The sequence below is a fragment of the Pseudophryne corroboree genome, chromosome 2 (genome assembly GCF_028390025.1).
Source record: "Pseudophryne corroboree isolate aPseCor3 chromosome 2, aPseCor3.hap2, whole genome shotgun sequence".
NCBI classification, from domain to species: Eukaryota; Metazoa; Chordata; class Amphibia; order Anura; family Myobatrachidae; genus Pseudophryne; species Pseudophryne corroboree.
Window position 1 is genome coordinate 1004953342 of NC_086445.1, and position 25742 is coordinate 1004979083.

The 25742-nt window shown below is 42.2% G+C and overlaps 3 pseudogenes; all 3 read left to right on the forward strand.

Moving 5' to 3' along the window:
* Positions 1–5920: 5920 nt before the first annotated feature.
* On the forward strand, positions 5921–6039 carry LOC135052671 (5S ribosomal RNA; annotated as a pseudogene).
* A 6350-nt stretch (positions 6040–12389) lies between these two features.
* LOC135052673 (5S ribosomal RNA) lies at positions 12390–12508 on the forward strand (annotated as a pseudogene).
* A 6333-nt stretch (positions 12509–18841) lies between these two features.
* LOC135052632 (5S ribosomal RNA) lies at positions 18842–18960 on the forward strand (annotated as a pseudogene).
* The last annotated feature ends 6782 nt before the right edge of the window (positions 18961–25742 follow it).

Consider the following 25742-nt stretch of genomic DNA (forward strand, 5'->3'; position numbering starts at 1 on the left):
CTTTTATTTTTCTTTTCGTCATGTGCTGTTTGGGGAGTAGTTTTTTGAAGGGCCATCCTGCGTGACACTGCAGTGCCACTCCTAGATGGGCCAGGTGTTTGTGTCGGCCACTAGGGTCGCTTAGCTTACTCACACAGCTACCTCATTGCGCCTCTTTTTTTTCTTCTTTGCGTCATGTGCTGTTTGGGGAGTAGTTTTTTGAAGGGCCAGCCTGCGTGACACTGCAGTGCCACTCCTAGATGGGCCAGGTGTTTGTGTCGGCCACTAGGGTCGCTTAGCTTACTCACACAGCTACCTCATTGCGCCTCTTTTTTTTCTTCTTTGCGTCATGTGCTGTTTGGGGAGTAGTTTTTGGAAGGGCCAGCCTGCGTGACACTGCAGTGCCACTCCTAGATGGGCCAGGTGCTTACTCACACAGCTACCTCATTGCGCCTCTTTTTTTTCTTCTTTGCGTCATGTGCTGTTTGGGGAGTGTTTTTTGGAAGGGCCATCCTGCGTGACACTGCAGTGACACTCCTAGATGGGCCAGGTGTTTGTGTCGGCCACTTGGGTCGCTTATCTTAGTCACACAGCTACCTCATTGCGCCTCTTTTTTTCTTTGCGTCATGTGCTGTTTGGGGGGTGTTTTTTGGAAGGGCCATCCTGCGTGACACTGCAGTGCCACTCCTAGATAGGCCAGGTGTTTGTGTCGGCCACTTGGGTCGCTTATCTTAGTCACACAGCTACCTCATTGCGCCTCTTTTTTTCTTTGCGTCATGTGCTGTTTGGGGGGTGTTTTTTGGAAGGGCCATCCTGCATGACACTGCAGTGCCACTCCTAGATGGGCCAGGTGTTTGTGTCGGCCACTTGGGTCGCTGAGCGTAGTCATCCAGCGACCTCGGTGCAAATTTTAGGACTAAAAATAATATTGTGAGGTGTGAGGTGTTCAGAATAGACTGAAAATGAGTGGAAATTATGGTTATTGAGGTTAATAATACTTTGGGATCAAAATGACCCCCAAATTCTATGATTTAAGCTGTTTTTTAGGGTTTTTTGAAAAAAACACCCGAATCCAAAACACACCCGAATCCGACAGACAGAGGGACGACCCGACTTTTTCAGAATTCGAATCCTCCAATAGTGGAGATTCATCCAGTGAGACTTCAGACAACTCCAAATTTAATCAGGGAGAAGGAGATTTTTCTCCACGTTTTTTAGGCCAGAGTTCGAAACAAAGAGGTCGGGTCAAAAATCAAGGAAAACCCGGCGGGGGGGAAAGAAGAGGCGACAGACGCAACCCAGATTGGGACACATCAAAGACCGCCCGGTATCCGGCCCGTCAGAGGAAGACTTTGCGGTAACCCACCCGACTTCTCCCTCTTTACAGGTTATCAACCTATCTGATAGACCTCTTTCCCCTGTGCACATGGATGTTTTGGCCAAAGGCCTTTCTTTTTCACCCTCTAGATCATTCAACAGATTTTCCTGGGAGAAAGATCTCAGATTATTTGGCAGAAAACTTCTCTTAAAAAAGTTTTTTGCAAAACACCGTGCAATACAAGATAGTAACAATAGCACCGATTTATCCCCTGACGATCTTCAAGCAGTCCAAGCCCTGGAGGACCTACTATTGGAATCAAACATGCAAGACAGCATTCCCTGCCGACCCAAATGTAAACCCAAGTCCACATTTTTTCCACCTGACAATACCAGCCCGGAAATTAGGGTTTTTCTTAACAGGGTGTCAAAAGAATTTGACGACATTCACGTCCGAATCAAAACGGCCCATCAATACCCATCTAGAAATCTCAATTTCAAAGAAAGAAAAGCATTACGTGAGATGGAAACATGGCGAGACGTGATTATAAAACCTTCGGACAAAGGTGGCAACATTGTCCTTTGGCCGTTACAAATGTATATCACGGAAGCACATAGACAATTATTCAACCCCCTATGTTATCAAAAACTTCTCAATGACCCCACAAAAAGGTTCCAGAAAGCTTACACCTCTTTGATACAAGAGGCTGCTACACAAGGAACTATCACAAAACAAGAAGCAGCATATCTGACTGTCCAGAATCCAAGAACTCCAACCTTCTATCTTCTGCCCAAGATTCACAAGGACACCCAGCAGCCACCAGGCAGACCGATAATGTCGGGTAATGGAGGATTGTTGGAGCAGCCGAGTCGGTTTCTGGATTTACACCTACGTGACTTTGTCCTTGACCTACCATCTTATCTACAAGACACTGCCGACTTATTGCGAAAAATTCACGACATCCATTTTGAGAATGACTTTCTTCTAGTGACTTTAGACGTTGAGGCACTTTATTCCAGTATCAATCATCATCAAGGTTTGACAGCAGCGAAATTCTTTCTGGACCAAATTGGTACCAATGACTTCTCTGATTTTCTTTTACAGTTACTCACTTTTGTTCTCTCCAAAAATTATTTTGTGTTTCAAGATCAATTTTTCTTACAAATTAGGGGAACTGCAATGGGTGCAGCATGTGCACCAACATATGCAAATCTCTTTCTAGGGTGGTGGGAGCACTTCCACGTTTTCAATACTTGGAATGAAAAATATACCACACATGTAATACTGTGGTTGAGATACATCGATGATGTCTTCTTAATTTGGAATGGAAATAAGAGCCTGCTCATGGAGTTCATTCAGATCCTTAATAAAAATGATCTCAATATCACCCTGACACATTTTATCAGCTCAGAAAGGGTACCATTCTTAGATCTCAGTATCTACAAATCCAGTGCAGGCTTCCTGGAAACTGAATTATTTCGCAAGGAGACTGCAACTAACAGTCTCCTTCACCAAACAAGCTCTCATTTTCCGCCCACCGTGGAAAACATCCCTAAAGGTGAATACTTACGCCTGAGACGTAATTGCTCAGAAGACTCCATCTTCAAAACCAAGAGCTTGGAACTCACTAACCGTCTCTTGGATAGAGGCTACAGCAGACGCTCACTCAAACGGGCATACACTGCTACTGTAGCAACCAAGAGAGAGAACCTGATTTTTGGAAAGAAAAGCAAGAGCACTGAGCAGGAGGATACTATTCGCTTCATTGGTACTTTCTGTCCCGAATGGAGAAAGCTGAAGGAAGCGATAACCAGACATCTTCCCATCTTACAGTTGGACCCAGATCTGGCACCTCTCTTTAACTCCCCATTACAAATGAGCTGGCGCAGATCAAAAAATATGAAAGACCACCTAGTGCACAGCCATCTGATTTCCTCAAACACCAAAAAACCTTCTATCACAGGTTCTTTCCCTTGCGGACAATGTAAATCATGCCCTCAGATCCTGCAAACCAACACGGTCATTGACAGGTATGGCCAGTTGGTCAAGTTACAACATTTTTTTAACTGTAACACGCAGGCTGTGATCTATTGCATAACTTGTGAGTGCAATCTAAAGTATGTAGGCATGACCACACGCAAATTGAAGGAGAGAATATTGGAACACCTGGGAAACATCCGTAATGCCTCCAGAGATCTGACACGAATGAAACAGCTTACATCAGTAGCGAGACACTTTAACTCTGTCCACAAAGGATCCATCAAAGGTTTCAAGACCTTCTGCTTAGATCGGATACATCTTGGAATACGAGGAGGAGACATAACCAAAGAACTATATAAAAAGGAGAGTGAATGGATTTTTCGTTTAAACAGTCTGAAACCTTTTGGTCTTAATGAAACCATTAATTATGGAGTTTTTCTGTAAAATATGTTTCATCTGTTTCTCACCTGTCGTCAATTTTTAGACAATAACAATATTCAGTTTTTAATTTAGTCAGCCTACCCACACACATGCACATTTACACCTAGGTGTAAGTGCATGTGTACAAGTGAATTTTCCAGTGTACCAACAAATGGTTACACTGATACTTTGTCACACCTTTTTTTCAGTATATCAATTCAATTATTTACAACCTACTATCTCTCTCCCCCACTGCTCTCACCCTCACCACAGGTCCCCTACCACGCCCCCCTGTCATCCCCCAATCCCCTTTGTCCCAACATGTACCTTCTCATTTCCCTCTCATTTCACCACCATCAGTCCACTCATCCGTATCACCCCTAGCCAATGACATTTCCCGCATAATACACCATTTCACAACAATCACCCCTTTCCCTACACCTATCATCCCCCATCTCTCACTGCTCCCACCCCCACCCACAAGTCTCTCCCCCCATGCCCCCCTTTCATCCCTCCATTCCTCCCTGTTCCAACATACACCTCCTCAATTCAATTAATTCATTTCTACTACCCCCAGCTAACCACACTCCTGTACACCGTCACACCTCCCTTCCCTACCTAATTCACTCAGTCCCTCCTTCCCTCACACCTCCCCCTTTCCCTTCCCTCCACAACATACCGCTCCATTCCCCTCCTCTTACCATTCACCAACATGGCTTCACTGGCTTCCCTTAACACACACCCCTCTCCCCCTCTTGCCGTTCTAACAACAATCCAGGCACGCCTTTCATCTATCCACCCATCCGTTCTATTTTAATTTATCCTTGGCATATCTTGCCCACTTCAACAACCTTCTATTTCCGCTGTCAAGCTTATCTATTTATTTATTTCCATCAATCATTCCTATTCATTGCAACCCGAATATGTGCCATAAGTTTAAGTCACATCACTCCCACATCTATGATGGCATCCGTTATCTCGCGATTTTTCAATCACCTCTATCTACCCATCCGTTTCATCCCAATCGTTTCTGACATATCTTGCCCACTCCAACAACCTTCTATCCCCGTTGTCAAGCTTATCTATTTATTTTTATTTTTATTTTATTTCAGTCAATTATTCCATTCATTGCAACCTTAATGTGTGCCATCAGTTTAAGTCACATCATTCCCACATCTAAGATGGCGTCCGTGATCTCGCGAGTCTTCAATCACCTCCAGTCCCTCCGCCTTGTCGTCATAGCGTCGCGAACGCTGTCTCCTAGCAACCGCGCACACGAGCAGCAACTACACTTGTTATCCAACACTCCCTGATTGGTCTATTTGACCTTCCGCTGCTACAAAAGCCCGCTCCCCACACCGGACCATACGGAACCCGGAAGTGAACAAGCCTAAGGGCGAAACGCGTTTTCCGCATTCCGCAAGGGGTCTCGTCGACACAGCTTCATCCTGGCATCAGCCTGATTCATCTGCTTGCTCTCTCTGGCTCTCTCATCTCACTGGTGAAACCGTAAGCCCCACTATCTTGTGGCTGTATGCCACGGATAGTAACTCTTGCTGTAAATCTAGGCAGAAGTGCCTTAATTATCCCACATTCAGTGTGTATTACAGTGGTTTTTTGGGGGTTCTTACAGTATACCAAGCACACAGCACCTTGCATGAGGTTAAGCTGAAAATGTATTATGACTTGAATAGCAAATGCATATGAATAGCATATACCTCTCATATTTGTCTGATATTTTGGATCTGATGATTTTCTTTATTTGCTTTATTCTCTTCAGCAATTGACATATGTTAATAACGGGATATTCATATCCTATTCTTAGTATGAAATTTTACTGATTCAAAGCCTCTATTATCTATTTAAGTTCCAAACACTTCTGTAACTGTTGTGAGTTTTTTCTATCTCCCATCTGATATCCATCACAGAGAATTATTCCTCTTGGATAAACCACGACATTAGTGGCAGTCAGGGGGTCCTCTGATTGTAATCAACAGTGCTAATCCCGACAACCGAATTTTCCTGTGATCACTAACCTCGTGGACTCTCATTCACGATTCCCGTAACATTGCACCACGTGAGTGGGAATTTTGGAATCGGGTCTAACGTGGAAAGCAGATCCACACTTTTTCACAACCTTTTCTCTATCACTTTTCTGTCGATCTCTCCAAAATTTCATCATTCTTATATAGGTGCACTCTCATTGGTGTTCACATAAAAATTCTCTACTACCATACCACGCTGCCAGCGCCCGATCTCGTCTGATCTTGGAAGCTAAACAGCGTTGGGCCAGGTCAGTATCAGGAAGGGAGACTGCCTGCGAATACCTGGTGTTGTAGAGTAGGATTTTCCTCACTTATGTGATAATAACACCAACAGCAGTATCACCACTAATTCTATTCAGTAATCCCTATATCTCAGTTTCCATCTCAGTGTTTACAACATAATGGTTTTTTCCACTGTTTTCAGGATGTCCATTATTTCCTGATTAATATTTTCTCAAATCATGATATGTGTATGCTAACTTTGTGTACCGCTCATAGAGGTGTGACTTCTGATTATTACCCTAGTCACTTATAGCCAAAGAGCACAGCCTTATATACTAATGTGTCTTGACCACCCTGTGGTTCCATCAATACAGTAATCCTGTACTGGTCAGGGGGAATGGGGGTATGACCAATTCATGTCTACAACCCTCCCATATACTCTTTACCATAAAGAGACCAGAACATTTTTATTTATAAGCAAGATATTTTCAAATTTGTATTTTCAAGGATAGATTTCAGGGAAGAACCTTGTGTCATAATAATGTCAATAAAAGTTATGTTTTAAATATTCCCCCATAATTGGTATATATAACCTATTTTTCCTACAAGAGTGCGCCCACATAAGAGCCTTCCTTTTTCTTCCAGTTTTTCAAGTCTGCGTACTTTCTGGCTCTGGGTGCACCACCAACCAGGACAGTATAATATTTATACGTATATATTTATATACTTATACTTAAAAGGGCTAATTTTGCCGCTTTCCTCCCCTTTTTTAACAGGGGTAACGCACTGTCCAATTTTGGTCTCTCTCTTTCTAATTCTACTATTATCCCAATTTAATAATCCTGTGCCGGATCGCCCTGGGCTTCCTTACAGTATTTTCTACTGTTGCAAAAACAGTCTCTGATCCATTGGCACGGACTTTATCACTACCTTACTCTATTATAACTCTTTTCTTCCCGGATCTGTCTATTTTAGCAGTAACAATTCCATTTTCTACATTAGTAGGTCTTTAATATGACCACTTTTTCACTTAAAGCGGAGCTAACAAAACGACAAAACCCGGAGACTTTTGGTGATCCCTTTTCAGACAATTTTGAGGAATCCCCCACCGACTCGGATTGGAAGACCACTTTCACAAGATTACAAAAAAGTTTGCAGAAAAGGACTCGTTTATCGTGGGACGTCACCACACTACAAAATTACATTAAACACAAGATTGTGCCCCGGGGGTTAAGACCCAAAATATTCCCTTCTTTTCCACTTGCTACGGAGAATTTGAAGACCGAGTGGGAGGCAGCACTCTTGAAGTGCTCCCACGAACTACTACATCTTTTGGTCAAACATGACACACTACTCATAGATCAAGTGGAAAAATAAATAGATGAATTGGGTCAGAATTTGGAAATTTGGGAAAAAGATCTGTCTTTTCAGACAGCTTTTGAGAAACACCAAAAAGAATTAAAACTGTATGAACAAACCATAGTAGACCGAAAGCGGAATAAATTTATCAGGGACAAAGGAGACTTCTCACGTGGGGATATTTTCAGGTGGAATCCCATACTCCCGAGTAGGAATCGAAGACAGAGGGACGACCCGACTTTTTCAGAATTCGAATCCTCCAATAGTGGAGATTCATCCAGTGAGACTTCAGACAACTCCAAATTTAATCAGGGAGAAGGAGATTTTTCTCCACGTTTTTTAGGCCAGAGTTCGAAACAAAGAGGTCGGGTCAAAAATCAAGGAAAACCCGGCGGGGGGGAAAGAAGAGGCGACAGACGCAACCCAGATTGGGACACATCAAAGACCGCCCGGTATCCGGCCAGTCAGAGGAAGACTTTGCGGTAACCCACCCGACTTCTCCCTCTTTACAGGTTATCAACCTATCTGATAGACCTCTTTCCCCTGTGCACATGGATGTTTTGGCCAAAGGCCTTTCTTTTTCACCCTCTAGATCATTCAACAGATTTTCCTGGGAGAAAGATCTCAGATTATTTGGCAGAAAACTTCTCTTAAAAAAGTTTTTTGCAAAACACCGTGCAATACAAGATAGTAACAATAGCACCGATTTATCCCCTGACGATCTTCAAGCAGTCCAAGCCCTGGAGGACCTACTATTGGAATCAAACATGCAAGACAGCATTCCCTGCCGACCCAAATGTAAACCCAAGTCCACATTTTTTCCACCTGACAATACCAGCCCGGAAATTAGGGTTTTTCTTAACAGGGTGTCAAAAGAATTTGACGACATTCACGTCCGAATCAAAACGGCCCATCAATACCCATCTAGAAATCTCAATTTCAAAGAAAGAAAAGCATTACGTGAGATGGAAACATGGCGAGACGTGATTATAAAACCTTCGGACAAAGGTGGCAACATTGTCCTTTGGCCGTTACAAATGTATATCACGGAAGCACATAGACAATTATTCAACCCCCTATGTTATCAAAAACTTCTCAATGACCCCACAAAAAGGTTCCAGAAAGCTTACACCTCTTTGATACAAGAGGCTGCTACACAAGGAACTATCACAAAACAAGAAGCAGCATATCTGACTGTCCAGAATCCAAGAACTCCAACCTTCTATCTTCTGCCCAAGATTCACAAGGACACCCAGCAGCCACCAGGCAGACCGATAATGTCGGGTAATGGAGGATTGTTGGAGCAGCCGAGTCGGTTTCTGGATTTACACCTACGTGACTTTGTCCTTGACCTACCATCTTATCTACAAGACACTGCCGACTTATTGCGAAAAATTCACGACATCCATTTTGAGAATGACTTTCTTCTAGTGACTTTAGACGTTGAGGCACTTTATTCCAGTATCAATCATCATCAAGGTTTGACAGCAGCGAAATTCTTTCTGGACCAAATTGGTACCAATGACTTCTCTGATTTTCTTTTACAGTTACTCACTTTTGTTCTCTCCAAAAATTATTTTGTGTTTCAAGATCAATTTTTCTTACAAATTAGGGGAACTGCAATGGGTGCAGCATGTGCACCAACATATGCAAATCTCTTTCTAGGGTGGTGGGAGCACTTCCACGTTTTCAATACTTGGAATGAAAAATATACCACACATGTAATACTGTGGTTGAGATACATCGATGATGTCTTCTTAATTTGGAATGGAAATAAGAGCCTGCTCATGGAGTTCATTCAGATCCTTAATAAAAATGATCTCAATATCACCCTGACACATTTTATCAGCTCAGAAAGGGTACCATTCTTAGATCTCAGTATCTACAAATCCAGTGCAGGCTTCCTGGAAACTGAATTATTTCGCAAGGAGACTGCAACTAACAGTCTCCTTCACCAAACAAGCTCTCATTTTCCGCCCACCGTGGAAAACATCCCTAAAGGTGAATACTTACGCCTGAGACGTAATTGCTCAGAAGACTCCATCTTCAAAACCAAGAGCTTGGAACTCACTAACCGTCTCTTGGATAGAGGCTACAGCAGACGCTCACTCAAACGGGCATACACTGCTACTGTAGCAACCAAGAGAGAGAACCTGATTTTTGGAAAGAAAAGCAAGAGCACTGAGCAGGAGGATACTATTCGCTTCATTGGTACTTTCTGTCCCGAATGGAGAAAGCTGAAGGAAGCGATAACCAGACATCTTCCCATCTTACAGTTGGACCCAGATCTGGCACCTCTCTTTAACTCCCCATTACAAATGAGCTGGCGCAGATCAAAAAATATGAAAGACCACCTAGTGCACAGCCATCTGATTTCCTCAAACACCAAAAAACCTTCTATCACAGGTTCTTTCCCTTGCGGACAATGTAAATCATGCCCTCAGATCCTGCAAACCAACACGGTCATTGACAGGTATGGCCAGTTGGTCAAGTTACAACATTTTTTTAACTGTAACACGCAGGCTGTGATCTATTGCATAACTTGTGAGTGCAATCTAAAGTATGTAGGCATGACCACACGCAAATTGAAGGAGAGAATATTGGAACACCTGGGAAACATCCGTAATGCCTCCAGAGATCTGACACGAATGAAACAGCTTACATCAGTAGCGAGACACTTTAACTCTGTCCACAAAGGATCCATCAAAGGTTTCAAGACCTTCTGCTTAGATCGGATACATCTTGGAATACGAGGAGGAGACATAACCAAAGAACTATATAAAAAGGAGAGTGAATGGATTTTTCGTTTAAACAGTCTGAAACCTTTTGGTCTTAATGAAACCATTAATTATGGAGTTTTTCTGTAAAATATGTTTCATCTGTTTCTCACCTGTCGTCAATTTTTAGACAATAACAATATTCAGTTTTTAATTTAGTCAGCCTACCCACACACATGCACATTTACACCTAGGTGTAAGTGCATGTGTACAAGTGAATTTTCCAGTGTACCAACAAATGGTTACACTGATACTTTGTCACACCTTTTTTTCAGTATATCAATTCAATTATTTACAACCTACTATCTCTCTCCCCCACTGCTCTCACCCTCACCACAGGTCCCCTACCACGCCCCCCTGTCATCCCCCAATCCCCTTTGTCCCAACATGCACCTTCTCATTTCCCTCTCATTTCACCACCATCAGTCCACTCATCCGTATCACCCCTAGCCAATGACATTTCCCGCATAATACACCATTTCACAACAATCACCCCTTTCCCTACACCTATCATCCCCCATCTCTCACTGCTCCCACCCCCACCCACAAGTCTCTCCCCCCATGCCCCCCTTTCATCCCTCCATTCCTCCCTGTTCCAACATACACCTCCTCAATTCAATTAATTCATTTCTACTACCCCCAGCTAACCACACTCCTGTACACCGTCACACCTCCCTTCCCTACCTAATTCACTCAGTCCCTCCTTCCCTCACACCTCCCCCTTTCCCTTCCCTCCACAACATACCGCTCCATTCCCCTCCTCTTACCATTCACCAACATGGCTTCACTGGCTTCCCTTAACACACACCCCTCTCCCCCTCTTGCCGTTCTAACAACAATCCAGGCACGCCTTTCATCTATCCACCCATCCGTTCTATTTTAATTTATCCTTGGCATATCTTGCCCACTTCAACAACCTTCTATTTCCGCTGTCAAGCTTATCTATTTATTTATTTCCATCAATCATTCCTATTCATTGCAACCCGAATATGTGCCATAAGTTTAAGTCACATCACTCCCACATCTATGATGGCATCCGTTATCTCGCGATTTTTCAATCACCTCTATCTACCCATCCGTTTCATCCCAATCGTTTCTGACATATCTTGCCCACTCCAACAACCTTCTATCCCCGTTGTCAAGCTTATCTATTTATTTTTATTTTTATTTTATTTCAGTCAATTATTCCATTCATTGCAACCTTAATGTGTGCCATCAGTTTAAGTCACATCATTCCCACATCTAAGATGGCGTCCGTGATCTCGCGAGTCTTCAATCACCTCCAGTCCCTCCGCCTTGTCGTCATAGCGTCGCGAACGCTGTCTCCTAGCAACCGCGCACACGAGCAGCAACTACACTTGTTATCCAACACTCCCTGATTGGTCTATTTGACCTTCCGCTGCTACAAAAGCCCGCTCCCCACACCGGACCATACGGAACCCGGAAGTGAACAAGCCTAAGGGCGAAACGCGTTTTCCGCATTCCGCAAGGGGTCTCGTCGACACAGCTTCATCCTGGCATCAGCCTGATTCATCTGCTTGCTCTCTCTGGCTCTCTCATCTCACTGGTGAAACCGTAAGCCCCACTATCTTGTGGCTGTATGCCACGGATAGTAACTCTTGCTGTAAATCTAGGCAGAAGTGCCTTAATTATCCCACATTCAGTGTGTATTACAGTGGTTTTTTGGGGGTTCTTACAGTATACCAAGCACACAGCACCTTGCATGAGGTTAAGCTGAAAATGTATTATGACTTGAATAGCAAATGCATATGAATAGCATATACCTCTCATATTTGTCTGATATTTTGGATCTGATGATTTTCTTTATTTGCTTTATTCTCTTCAGCAATTGACATATGTTAATAACGGGATATTCATATCCTATTCTTAGTATGAAATTTTACTGATTCAAAGCCTCTATTATCTATTTAAGTTCCAAACACTTCTGTAACTGTTGTGAGTTTTTTCTATCTCCCATCTGATATCCATCACAGAGAATTATTCCTCTTGGATAAACCACGACATTAGTGGCAGTCAGGGGGTCCTCTGATTGTAATCAACAGTGCTAATCCCGACAACCGAATTTTCCTGTGATCACTAACCTCGTGGACTCTCATTCACGATTCCCGTAACATTGCACCACGTGAGTGGGAATTTTGGAATCGGGTCTAACGTGGAAAGCAGATCCACACTTTTTCACAACCTTTTCTCTATCACTTTTCTGTCGATCTCTCCAAAATTTCATCATTCTTATATAGGTGCACTCTCATTGGTGTTCACATAAAAATTCTCTACTACCATACCACGCTGCCAGCGCCCGATCTCGTCTGATCTTGGAAGCTAAACAGCGTTGGGCCAGGTCAGTATCAGGAAGGGAGACTGCCTGCGAATACCTGGTGTTGTAGAGTAGGATTTTCCTCACTTATGTGATAATAACACCAACAGCAGTATCACCACTAATTCTATTCAGTAATCCCTATATCTCAGTTTCCATCTCAGTGTTTACAACATAATGGTTTTTTCCACTGTTTTCAGGATGTCCATTATTTCCTGATTAATATTTTCTCAAATCATGATATGTGTATGCTAACTTTGTGTACCGCTCATAGAGGTGTGACTTCTGATTATTACCCTAGTCACTTATAGCCAAAGAGCACAGCCTTATATACTAATGTGTCTTGACCACCCTGTGGTTCCATCAATACAGTAATCCTGTACTGGTCAGGGGGAATGGGGGTATGACCAATTCATGTCTACAACCCTCCCATATACTCTTTACCATAAAGAGACCAGAACATTTTTATTTATAAGCAAGATATTTTCAAATTTGTATTTTCAAGGATAGATTTCAGGGAAGAACCTTGTGTCATAATAATGTCAATAAAAGTTATGTTTTAAATATTCCCCCATAATTGGTATATATAACCTATTTTTCCTACAAGAGTGCGCCCACACAAGAGCCTTCCTTTTTCTTCCAGTTTTTCAAGTCTGCGTACTTTCTGGCTCTGGGTGCACCACCAACCAGGACAGTATAATATTTATACGTATATATTTATATACTTATACTTAAAAGGGCTAATTTTGCCGCTTTCCTCCCCTTTTTTAACAGGGGTAACGCACTGTCCAATTTTGGTCTCTCTCTTTCTAATTCTACTATTATCCCAATTTAATAATCCTGTGCCGGATCGCCCTGGGCTTCCTTACAGTATTTTCTACTGTTGCAAAAACAGTCTCTGATCCATTGGCACGGACTTTATCACTACCTTACTCTATTATAACTCTTTTCTTCCCGGATCTGTCTATTTTAGCAGTAACAATTCCATTTTCTACATTAGTAGGTCTTTAATATGACCACTTTTTCACTTAAAGCGGAGCTAACAAAACGACAAAACCCGGAGACTTTTGGTGATCCCTTTTCAGACAATTTTGAGGAATCCCCCACCGACTCGGATTGGAAGACCACTTTCACAAGATTACAAAAAAGTTTGCAGAAAAGGACTCGTTTATCGTGGGACGTCACCACACTACAAAATTACATTAAACACAAGATTGTGCCCCGGGGGTTAAGACCCAAAATATTCCCTTCTTTTCCACTTGCTACGGAGAATTTGAAGACCGAGTGGGAGGCAGCACTCTTGAAGTGCTCCCACGAACTACTACATCTTTTGGTCAAACATGACACACTACTCATAGATCAAGTGGAAAAAGAAATAGATGAATTGGGTCAGAATTTGGAAATTTGGGAAAAAGATCTGTCTTTTCAGACAGCTTTTGAGAAACACCAAAAAGAATTAAAACTGTATGAACAAACCATAGTAGACCGAAAGCGGAATAAATTTATCAGGGACAAACGAGACTTCTCACGTGGGGATATTTTCAGGTGGAATCCCATACTCCCGAGTAGGAATCGAAGACAGAGGGACGACCCGACTTTTTCAGAATTCGAATCCTCCAATAGTGGAGATTCATCCAGTGAGACTTCAGACAACTCCAAATTTAATCAGGGAGAAGGAGATTTTTCTCCACGTTTTTTAGGCCAGAGTTCGAAACAAAGAGGTCGGGTCAAAAATCAAGGAAAACCCGGCGGGGGGGAAAGAAGAGGCGACAGACGCAACCCAGATTGGGACACATCAAAGACCGCCCGGTATCCGGCCCGTCAGAGGAAGACTTTGCGGTAACCCACCCGACTTCTCCCTCTTTACAGGTTATCAACCTATCTGATAGACCTCTTTCCCCTGTGCACATGGATGTTTTGGCCAAAGGCCTTTCTTTTTCACCCTCTAGATCATTCAACAGATTTTCCTGGGAGAAAGATCTCAGATTATTTGGCAGAAAACTTCTCTTAAAAAAGTTTTTTGCAAAACATCGTGCAATACAAGATAGTAACAATAGCACCGATTTATCCCCTGACGATCTTCAAGCAGTCCAAGACCTGGAGGACCTACTATTGGAATCAAACATGCAAGACAGCATTCCCTGCCGACCCAAATGTAAACCCAAGTCCACATTTTTTCCACCTGACAATACCAGCCCGGAAATTAGGGTTTTTCTTAACAGGGTGTCAAAAGAATTTGACGACATTCACGTCCGAATCAAAACGGCCCATCAATACCCATCTAGAAATCTCAATTTCAAAGAAAGAAAAGCATTACGTGAGATGGAAACATGGCGAGACGTGATTATAAAACCTTCGGACAAAGGTGGCAACATTGTCCTTTGGCCGTTACAAATGTATATCACGGAAGCACATAGACAATTATTCAACCCCCTATGTTATCAAAAACTTCTCAATGACCCCACAAAAAGGTTCCAGAAAGCTTACACCTCTTTGATACAAGAGGCTGCTACACAAGGAACTATCACAAAACAAGAAGCAGCATATCTGACTGTCCAGAATCCAAGAACTCCAACCTTCTATCTTCTGCCCAAGATTCACAAGGACACCCAGCAGCCACCAGGCAGACCGATAATGTCGGGTAATGGAGGATTGTTGGAGCAGCCGAGTCGGTTTCTGGATTTACACCTACGTGACTTTGTCCTTGACCTACCATCTTATCTACAAGACACTGCCGACTTATTGCGAAAAATTCACGACATCCATTTTGAGAATGACTTTCTTCTAGTGACTTTAGACGTTGAGGCACTTTATTCCAGTATCAATCATCATCAAGGTTTGACAGCAGCAAAATTCTTTCTGGACCAAATTGGTACCAATGACTTCTCTGATTTTCTTTTACAGTTACTCACTTTTGTTCTCTCCAAAAATTATTTTGTGTTTCAAGATCAATTTTTCTTACAAATTAGGGGAACTGCAATGGGTGCAGCATGTGCACCAACATATGCAAATCTCTTTCTAGGGTGGTGGGAGCACTTCCACGTTTTCAATACTTGGAATGAAAAATATACCACACATGTAATACTGTGGTTGAGATACATCGATGATGTCTTCTTAATTTGGAATGGAAATAAGAGCCTGCTCATGGAGTTCATTCAGATCCTTAATAAAAATGATCTCAATATCACCCTGACACATTTTATCAGCTCAGAAAGGGTACCATTCTTAGATCTCAGTATCTACAAATCCAGTGCAGGCTTCCTGGAAACTGAATTATTTCGCAAGGAGACTGCAACTAACAGTCTCCTTCACCAAACAAGCTCTCATTTTCCGCCCACCGTGGAAAACATCCCTAAAGGTGAATACTTACGCCTGAGACGTAATTGCTCAGAAGACTCCATCTTCAAAACCAAGAGCTTGGAACTCACTAACCGTCTCTTGGATAGAGGCTACAGCAGACGCTCACTCAAACGGGCATACACTGCTACTGTAGCAACCAAGAGAGAGAACCTGATTTTTGGAAAGAAAAGCAAGAGCACTGAGCAGGAGGATACTATTCGCTTCATTGGTACTTTCTGTCCCAATGGAGAAAGCTGAAGGAAGCGATAACCAGACATCTTCCCATCTTACAGTTGGACCCAGATCTGGCACCTCTCTTTAACTCCCCATTACAAATGAGCTGGCGCAGATCAAAAAATATGAAAGACCACCTAGTGCACAGCCATCTGATTTCCTCAAACACCAAAAAACCTTCTATCACAGGTTCTTTCCCTTGCGGACAATGTAAATCATGCCCTCAGATCCTGCAAACCAACACGGTCATTGACAGGTATGGCCAGTTGGTCAAGTTACAACATTTTTTTAACTGTAACACGCAGGCTGTGATCTATTGCATAACTTGTGAGTGCAATCTAAAGTATGTAGGCATGACCACACGCAAATTGAAGGAGAGAATATTGGAACACCTGGGAAACATCCGTAATGCCTCCAGAGATCTGACACGAATGAAACAGCTTACATCAGTAGCGAGACACTTTAACTCTGTCCACAAAGGATCCATCAAAGGTTTCAAGACCTTCTGCTTAGATCGGATACATCTTGGAATACGAGGAGGAGACATAACCAAAGAACTATATAAAAAGGAGAGTGAATGGATTTTTCGTTTAAACAGTCTGAAACCTTTTGGTCTTAATGAAACCATTAATTATGGAGTTTTTCTGTAAAATATGTTTCATCTGTTTCTCACCTGTCGTCAATTTTTAGACAATAACAATATTCAGTTTTTCATTTAGTCAGCCTACCCACACACATGCATTTACACCTAGGTGTAAGTGCATGTGTACAAGTGAATTTTCCAGTGTACCAACAAATGGTTACACTGATACTTTGTCACACCTTTTTTTCAGTATATCAATTCAATTATTTACAACCTACTATCTCTCTCCCCCGCTGCTCTCACCCTCACCACAGGTCCCCTACCACGCCCCCCTGTCATCCCCCAATCCCCTTTGTCCCAACATGCACCTTCTCATTTCCCTCTCATTTCACCACCATCAGTCCACTCATCCGTATCACCCCTAGCCAATGACATTTCCCGCATAATACACCATTTCACAACAATCACCCCTTTCCCTACACCTATCATCCCCCATCTCTCACTGCTCCCACCCCCACCCACAAGTCTCTCCCCCCATGCCCCCCTTTCATCCCTCCATTCCTCCCTGTTCCAACATACACCTCCTCAATTCAATTAATTCATTTCTACTACCCCCAGCTAACCACACTCCTGTACACCGTCACACCTCCCTTCCCTACCTAATTCACTCAGTCCCTCCTTCCCTCACACCTCCCCCTTTCCCTTCCCTCCACAACATACCGCTCCTTTCCCCTCCTCTTACCATTCACCAACATGGCTTCACTGGCTTCCCTTAACACACACCCCTCTCCCCCTCTTGCCGTTCTAACAACAATCCAGGCACGCCTTTCATCTATCCACCCATCCGTTCTATTTTAATTTATCCTTGGCATATCTTGCCCACTTCAACAACCTTCTATTTCCGCTGTTAAGCTTATCTATTTATTTATTTCCATCAATCATTCCTATTCATTGCAACCCGAATATGTGCCATAAGTTTAAGTCACATCACTCCCACATCTATGATGGCATCCGTTATCTCGCGATTTTTCAATCACCTCTATCTACCCATCCGTTTCATCCCAATCGTTTCTGACATATCTTGCCCACTCCAACAACCTTCTATCCCCGTTGTCAAGCTTATCTATTTATTTTTATTTTTATTTTATTTCAGTCAATTATTCCATTCATTGCAACCTTAATGTGTGCCATCAGTTTAAGTCACATCATTCCCACATCTAAGATGGCGTCCGTGATCTCGCGAGTCTTCAATCACCTCCAGTCCCTCCGCCTTGTCGTCATAGCGTCGCGAACGCTGTCTCCTAGCAACCGCGCACACGAGCAGCAACTACACTTGTTATCCAACACTCCCTGATTGGTCTATTTGACCTTCCGCTGCTACAAAAGCCCGCTCCCCACACCGGACCATACGGAACCCGGAAGTGAACAAGCCTAAGGGCGAAACGCGTTTTCCGCATTCCGCAAGGGGTCTCGTCGACACAGCTTCATCCTGGCATCAGCCTGATTCATCTGCTTGCTCTCTCTGGCTCTCTCATCTCACTGGGTAAACCGTAAGCCCCACTATCTTGTGGCTGTATGCCACGGATAGTAACTCTTGCTGTAAATCTTAATTATCCCACATTCAGTGTGTATTACAGTGGTTTTTTGGGGGTTCTTACAGTATACCAAGCACACAGCACCTTGCATGAGGTTAAGCTGAAAATGTATTATGACTTGAATAGCAAATGCATATGAATAGCATATACCTCTCATATTTGTCTGATATTTTGGATCTGATGATTTTCTTTATTTGCTTTATTCTCTTCAGCAATTGACATATGTTAATAACGGGATATTCATATCCTATTCTTAGTATGAAATTTTACTGATTCAAAGCCTCTATTATCTATTTAAGTTCCAAACACTTCTGTAACTGTTGTGAGTTTTTTCTATCTCCCATCTGATATCCATCACAGAGAATTATTCCTCTTGGATAAACCACGACATTAGTGGCAGTCAGGGGGTCCTCTGATTGTAATCAACAGTGCTAATCCCGACAACCGAATTTTCCTGTGATCACTAACCTCGTGGACTCTCATTCACGATTCCCGTAACATTGCACCACGTGAGTGGGAATTTTGGAATCGGGTCTAACGTGGAAAGCAGATCCACACTTTTTCACAACCTTTTCTCTATCACTTTTCTGTCGATCTCTCCAAAATTTCATCATTCTTATATAGGTGCACTCTCATTGGTGTTCACATAAAAATTCTCTACTACCATACCACGCTGCCAGCGCCCGATCTCGTCTGATCTTGGAAGCTAAACAGCGTTGGGCCAGGTCAGTATCAGGAAGGGAGACTGCCTGTGAATACCTGGTGTTGTAGAGTAGGATTTTCCTCACTTATGTGATAATAACACCAACAGCAGTATCACCACTAATTCTATTCAGTAATCCCTATATCTCAGTTTCCATCTCAGTGTTTACAACATAATGGTTTTTTCCACTGTTTTCAGGATGTCCATTATTTCCTGTTTAATATTTTCTCAAATCATAATATGTGTATGCTAACTTTGTGTACCGCTCATAGAGGTGTGACTTCTGATTATTACCCTAGTCACTTATAGCCAAAGAGCACAGCCTTATATACTAATGTGTCTTGACCACCCTGTGGTTCCATCAATACAGTAATCCTGTACTGGTCAGGGGGAATGGGGGTATGACCAATTCATGTCTACAACCCTCCCATATACTCTTTACCATAAAGAGACCAGAACATTTTTATTTATAAGCAAGATATTTTCAAATTTGTATTTTCAAGGATAGATTTCAGGGAAGAACCTTGTGTCATAATAATGTCAATAAAAGTTATGTTTTAAATATTCCCCCATAATTGTTATATATAACCTATTTTTCCTACAAGAGTGCGCCCACACAAGAGCCTTCCTTTTTCTTCCAGTTTTCCACTCCTAGATGGGCCAGGTGTTTGTGTCGGCCACTTGGGTCGCTGAGCGTAGTCATCCAGCGACCTCGGTGCAAATTTTAGGACTAAAAATAATATTGTGAGGTGTGAGGTGTGAGGTGTTCAGAATAGACTGAAAATGAGTGGAAATTATGGTTATTGAGGTTAATAATACTTTGGGATCAAAATGACCCCCAAATTCTATGATTTAAGCTGTTTTTTAGGGTTTTTTGAAAAAAACACCCGAATCCAAAACACACCCGAATCCGACAAAAAAAATTCGGTGAGGTTTTGCCAAAACGCGTTCGAACCCAAAACACGGCCGCGGAACCGAACCCAAAACCAAAACACAAAACCCGAAAAATTTCCGGTGCTCATCACTAATTACACAGATCTCTGATAAATTTCTGACATCTGGCTAAATGCTTCCGAGGGTCGGGGAATTCTGAAATGATTGATCGCAGCTCATCTCTGGGCCACGGGCAATACATTGCATTATTCCTGGTGAGGATTACTCCCTGACTATCGGTTCCCCCATTGGGAGTTACTATTTCCAAGACAGGGTGTAATTCTACCATTCCGTTCCTAATCTGTTTACTGTGAGGTGTTGTTGTCTCTGTGCAATGAACTGTCTCACACTTACCGGTAGCTGTGACCTCACTAGTTCTTTCATTGGGGAATATTGTTACTGCTCTACCTGGTTGGACAGGCCCCACCTGAGTGTCCTGCAAAGTGACTGCTTGGAGGAGAGCTGCAATTTGGCTGGATCCTTCATCTTCCTGTGACCTATAACCTTGAAAAGACTTCAAAACAGGATACATCTTGCAAAAATTAGGGTTAATACATTGTTTTTGCATACTACTATCATTTACGGTTATACCATTGATTGTAGCCATCTCTTCCCCTTCGACCTGTGTCGACAGTGGTGTGTTTGTGTTCTCATTCCCGCTGGGTTTTGAACCTGTTTTGCAAATTTGTTCTCTTTGCATATCCCCCTCTTGCTGCAATAATTTTAAACAATAATTATGTCTAATCCTTTGTTTTCTGGATTTAAGAAGACATATTTTCTGCTTACATTCTGCAGTACCTCTGGTTCAAAGCTGCCCACCTTAGGGAATGGTTCCCTATCTTTGTCAGTCACGCGTTCCCATTCAGACAAAAGTCTTCAATACTTTTTCCTTTAAACTTCGCTGACCCCATGGGACGCGGCTCTTCAACCTGAACCCTGGTTACAAAACGTCCCTTACTTGAGCAACTGGCTCCCATAATTGTGGGCCTTTTCCCACAAACAGCAAAATACTCAATATAAGGTAACGGTGAAAGTTCTCCGAGCGCTCTTCACCTGCTCACCGCCCAGTACTACCATACACTGTCGATAGCGAAGGCAATGTACCCAACTTAGGGCCCTATGTGACCTATATTTACTGGAAGTTTTTAGGAATAACTTACCCTTTCCAGTAAAGTATCGGCCGTTGGAGATTTTCCTGAGTGAGACCAGCGAAAACTCTCTATGCACTTTATTATACACAAATCACGCTTGCGTATGCTCTATACAACGCTGATGATACAGCGATTTTACGCAAAAGCTTGTAAAAAGGATATCACGTTGCGCTATCTATCGCACACACAAACGCGCGGTCCAATCGTACAGCGTATAGGTACTTGTTACTTATCTGCCGTACGACCACTGGAATCGATTTTCAGGCTGCGAAACCTCAGCCGGAGCGTATAAAAAAAAACTATATGGGTCCCAACACAATTCACAATTCCCTACCACGCTCCTCTAAGTCTCCTCACGACTTACGTATTAAACCTTATACTAACGTGAGTCAGCCGCCTCACGCCACCAAGTCTCCACTCACTTGATGTACCAAACGACGGGATCCCGGATTACGGGGTTCGAATTTCACTCACTCCTACGTTCGCTCACTCAGGTATACTTGGTTTTTCTGTACAGAAAATTAGGATTCACTCAAGTTGGCAGCTTTACCCCCAGAGGCAATTAAAAAAATTATTTATACTAAATTTTGTATTTATATTAAATTTCTTTAGAAACCGGGTAGTTTGGTGCTATTGTAGCGTGGCTACTGTCCCGCCTTTAAACTAAACGAACTATTGTGTAATTTGTACCTAGCAACCATACTTCTTACGCAATTTGCGTAAACATGCTACCATGCGTGTCTCTTACGCTGCGTGCTACCATGCGTGTCTCTTACGCTGCGTACTTTGTCCACGACACGTGTACAAAACCGTACGTCCGCAATAGTACAAATCATACAACTCTATAAATGTGAGCAATAAAACTACTATTGCCCACTAAACACAATCCACACTTGTTCCATTTTAACCCTCTTACTACTGGGCCAGAAATGCGTTTTGTGATTTTACGCTTACTCCCTTAAATATATATATATATATTTTTTTAACTATATAGCAACAAATATCTCCGGTTTCACACAGGTTTAAATGATTCTAGCAATTTGAATGTTATGGCAACAATGTGAGAGAGTATGCAAAGTATGGGGTATGGGTGCCGTGTACGCTTTTGGCGCCCAAAAAAATTCACAGATTTTAAATAGCTCTTTTCCTGTTTACCTTACAAGTTCTACCAGCATCTCTACAAACCATACAGAGCAGACGCCATCTAATCAGCAATCAAGTAGGGTTTTCAGTGCATCCATCGACCAAGAAAAGGATACGTAGGATAACTTTCCACCCTTTGCTGATAAATTAAGTCTGCTGTGACCTGTTAGGTAGTAAGTATGTGGAAAACCGGAGGAGCCCCCAATTGAAAATACTGATTTATCCTTAGGAATGAAAGCTATACCTTAAACACACCTTAAATACACTTTACCATGGAGCCGCTGCGGCCGCTATACTTACTACACACTCTACGTACTTTGTCCGCTAATAGCGTACAAAGTCTCATACTGTGTACGGACTTTGCGTACAAACACCGCGCTGACGGTACAAAGTACTCACAGCGCGTACACACCCAGAGATACACTTTATACCTTATACAGCAAATGCAATGCAATGATAATACACTTTAAACCTTAGCAGGGCAATGAAGACACGACACCAGATTGTAATTAAACCGCTGGGTTCCGAAACCACAGCGTATTATTGCTGAAAGGGGGTTACAATACAAATAATACAATACAAATATAACAGAGTAAATGGCTACATTCAATGGTACATACGTGAGTGAATTCGCTTGCGCTTCCCGGTCCGGTCCTCCGTTATCTGATCGATAATGTTGTGAGTCTTGTGTCTGATCAGGCCAGCAACAGGCTTTCTTTATACACTTCTTCCAAAAAGCAATACAATAAATACTGTAATCTCTTTGTCCATTGGACACAGGGATGCACATTTACAGTACAGGAGAGGTCATAGGTCGGTTTGAATACGTGGGCGATGTCTGATTCATCTGCTAATGTGGGTGGTCTCCTCTGGATTCCCGCCGCATACATAATGTACAGTAAATACAGTTTATATCTATATTCTGCTCCTGCACATAACTATCCACAGGAACATGCAATCTTCCTCAAACCAACACCGGAATGTTACCCTTAAAATATCCTTCAGCTGGATACCAAACACCACCTTATAACCTTGTTCTGTCCCCTCCTATTCTGAAAAGGTGAATCCCTTTGTTCTGAAACCCTTTAAACTGCTTTTACTTCCTGATGTGGTGCAGGGAGGCTATGTGTACATTGTGCACTATTTGGATTAAATATGTAATGTGTTTTGATAGCTCTCCATGCGTCCACAAACTCTACCGTAAATACCCATACCACGCGCTGATGCGCACGACCGCGGGAGCGACCATACGCAAATTGCGAATATGTGCACGCACAGCAGAACAAGTACACGCGCGGAGGCCATCTGTGTGTAGTTTGTACGTGATGTGTGTACTGCAATATTTTTCGACTTTGACAATATATATATAAAAAAGTGCAGGTATAGCAACCAATCAGAATCCAGCTATAACAAATCTAGTACATGATAGCTGTAAACTGATTATTTTTTTGGGGTGATGCTGATGATTTGACCTTTGCTACTGTAATTTTAAATACTATTTTATTTAGAACACAAATATTTGACGTGCTTTAAAGATAATCTTTAGCCATTCACATCAGTCCCTGTCCCAGTGGAGATTCCAATCTACTGTAAATTCCCTATCACATGCACAGCCAGAGTAAAAGGGGGGGACGTAGGGGATACTGTACCCCAGGCCTCCCCTCTGTCAGGGAGCCCCCCAGCCATAACACATTGACATCATACTAGCTCTCCCTCTTGTGCAGCAGCAGAACTGGGTAGCCAGAATGCAAGAAGGACATTATGCAGTGCAGGCAGACATACAGGAGGACCAGAGTCGAGATAGGAAGGAGGAGATAGCTGTAGGTGACCCTGGGATCCCAGCATCTCCTCTTCTGTGTTGAAAAACCTTTCTTATCACTTAAATAGTTCAACATAGGTGACGCCAATCATATTTTAAGAGGGAAGTCCAGGAGCAGAGCATTTTCTCCCTCCTAGAATGGGTCATGTTGGGAGGTATGCACAATCTATATACATCCCCCCTCTTTTACCTTGGGCCCCGTTGTCTTAATTGCCTCAGGCCCCCCAAGACTTCATCCGCCCTGATCTTATACATGCATATTATAGTTTTTATAGCACTATTTAATGTGACAATTTGCAAAAGAAGTACTGAATATGTCATTTAATACACAATCACTACAACGCAATAACTCCCAATAAATGCAAATGTATTATCATCCTGTCTGAAAGAGTTTGTAATCTAAAGGATATATATGTATGAAGAAAAACTCAGTTTGGTATAATTTATCTCCTCATCATTGCTATCACTTCTTTTTGACACGTTTCACAATATGCAACAATCAAACCTTTTGTACTTGATTTCATCTGGACCCCTGTAATACTCTGTAAGCTTGTGAGCAGGGCCTTCCTACCTTTATGACTGTTTGTTATTACCCAGTTTTGTTATATCATTGTTATTTCCAATTGTAAAGCGCAACGGAATTTGCTGCGCTATATAAGAAACTGTTAATAAATAAATAAAATAAAGGGATGTATATTTTCAGCCGTTATTATTCCAATTAAACCACTGAGATAACACTGAGTCCCGGTTCGGATCTTCCCGTAGTTTCGGAATTTGGACTTTAAATTGGAATTTTGGGTTTTGGATTGCGAAAATGACATGATTTTAGCTGTTTTTCTTGATTTTTATCAATGATAATCAAATTTTTGGTGATTTTTAACTAAACCAAAAACAAAGCTGAACCAAAACACTTGAAGGTGGTTTTGACAAAACTAAAACACAATGATGAATTAAAACCAAACCAAAAAAAGGGGGTCCGCTCACATCTGTAACAATATAACAGTATTATCAAAACAACTTTAAATTTGCACAATAGATGAGATTATAAATCAGAATTACTTAATAGGAATATTAGCTCTGTGTGTTACATAACTGACCAGGACAAAGATCTACCTAAATCACGTTCAGATCTTTCCTATCCATGCTCATAAGTACTCATTTGCCGCTTTTGGACCCCTTAAATCTTTACTCTTCACCAAAAATCGGGACTGTTAGGTGTATGTGATTGTGGTGAAAATAAGGATACGGGGGACTATTCAGGTTTGTTAGCATACCAAAAAAAGCACACTAATGGGCAAAACAATGTGGGGCAGATGTAACATGTGCAGAGAGTTAGATTTGGGTGGGTTATATTGTTTCTGTGCAGGGTAAATACTGGCTGCTTTATTCTTACACTGAAATCACACTGCAATTGAGATTTCAGTATGAACACACCCCACCCAAATCCAACTCCGGTTAGGGAAAGATAGGGGTAAGATCCAACATACCACCTATCTAATTCCGTGTAACATCTGCTACCCAAATTCTCACTCAAAAGAGTGTAAACATTATTGATACTAATCAACTTTTTTTTTTACAGGTGCCACTAGTTTTAACATATTCATTTTCCCCCAAACATACCCATAGCGCTCTTTTTTCTTTTTCATGGACCGGCAGCCAATCAGGAGTGGATCTGGCTTTTACAATTTTACAATGCTTTTTTTTATAAGGATCAGGTTTTTTCAATTTTTTTCTGTGGATCTGTTTCTATCTATCGGTTCATTTTATTTAATAAAATTTTGTCACTGACTCTCTAAACCAGTGAGCT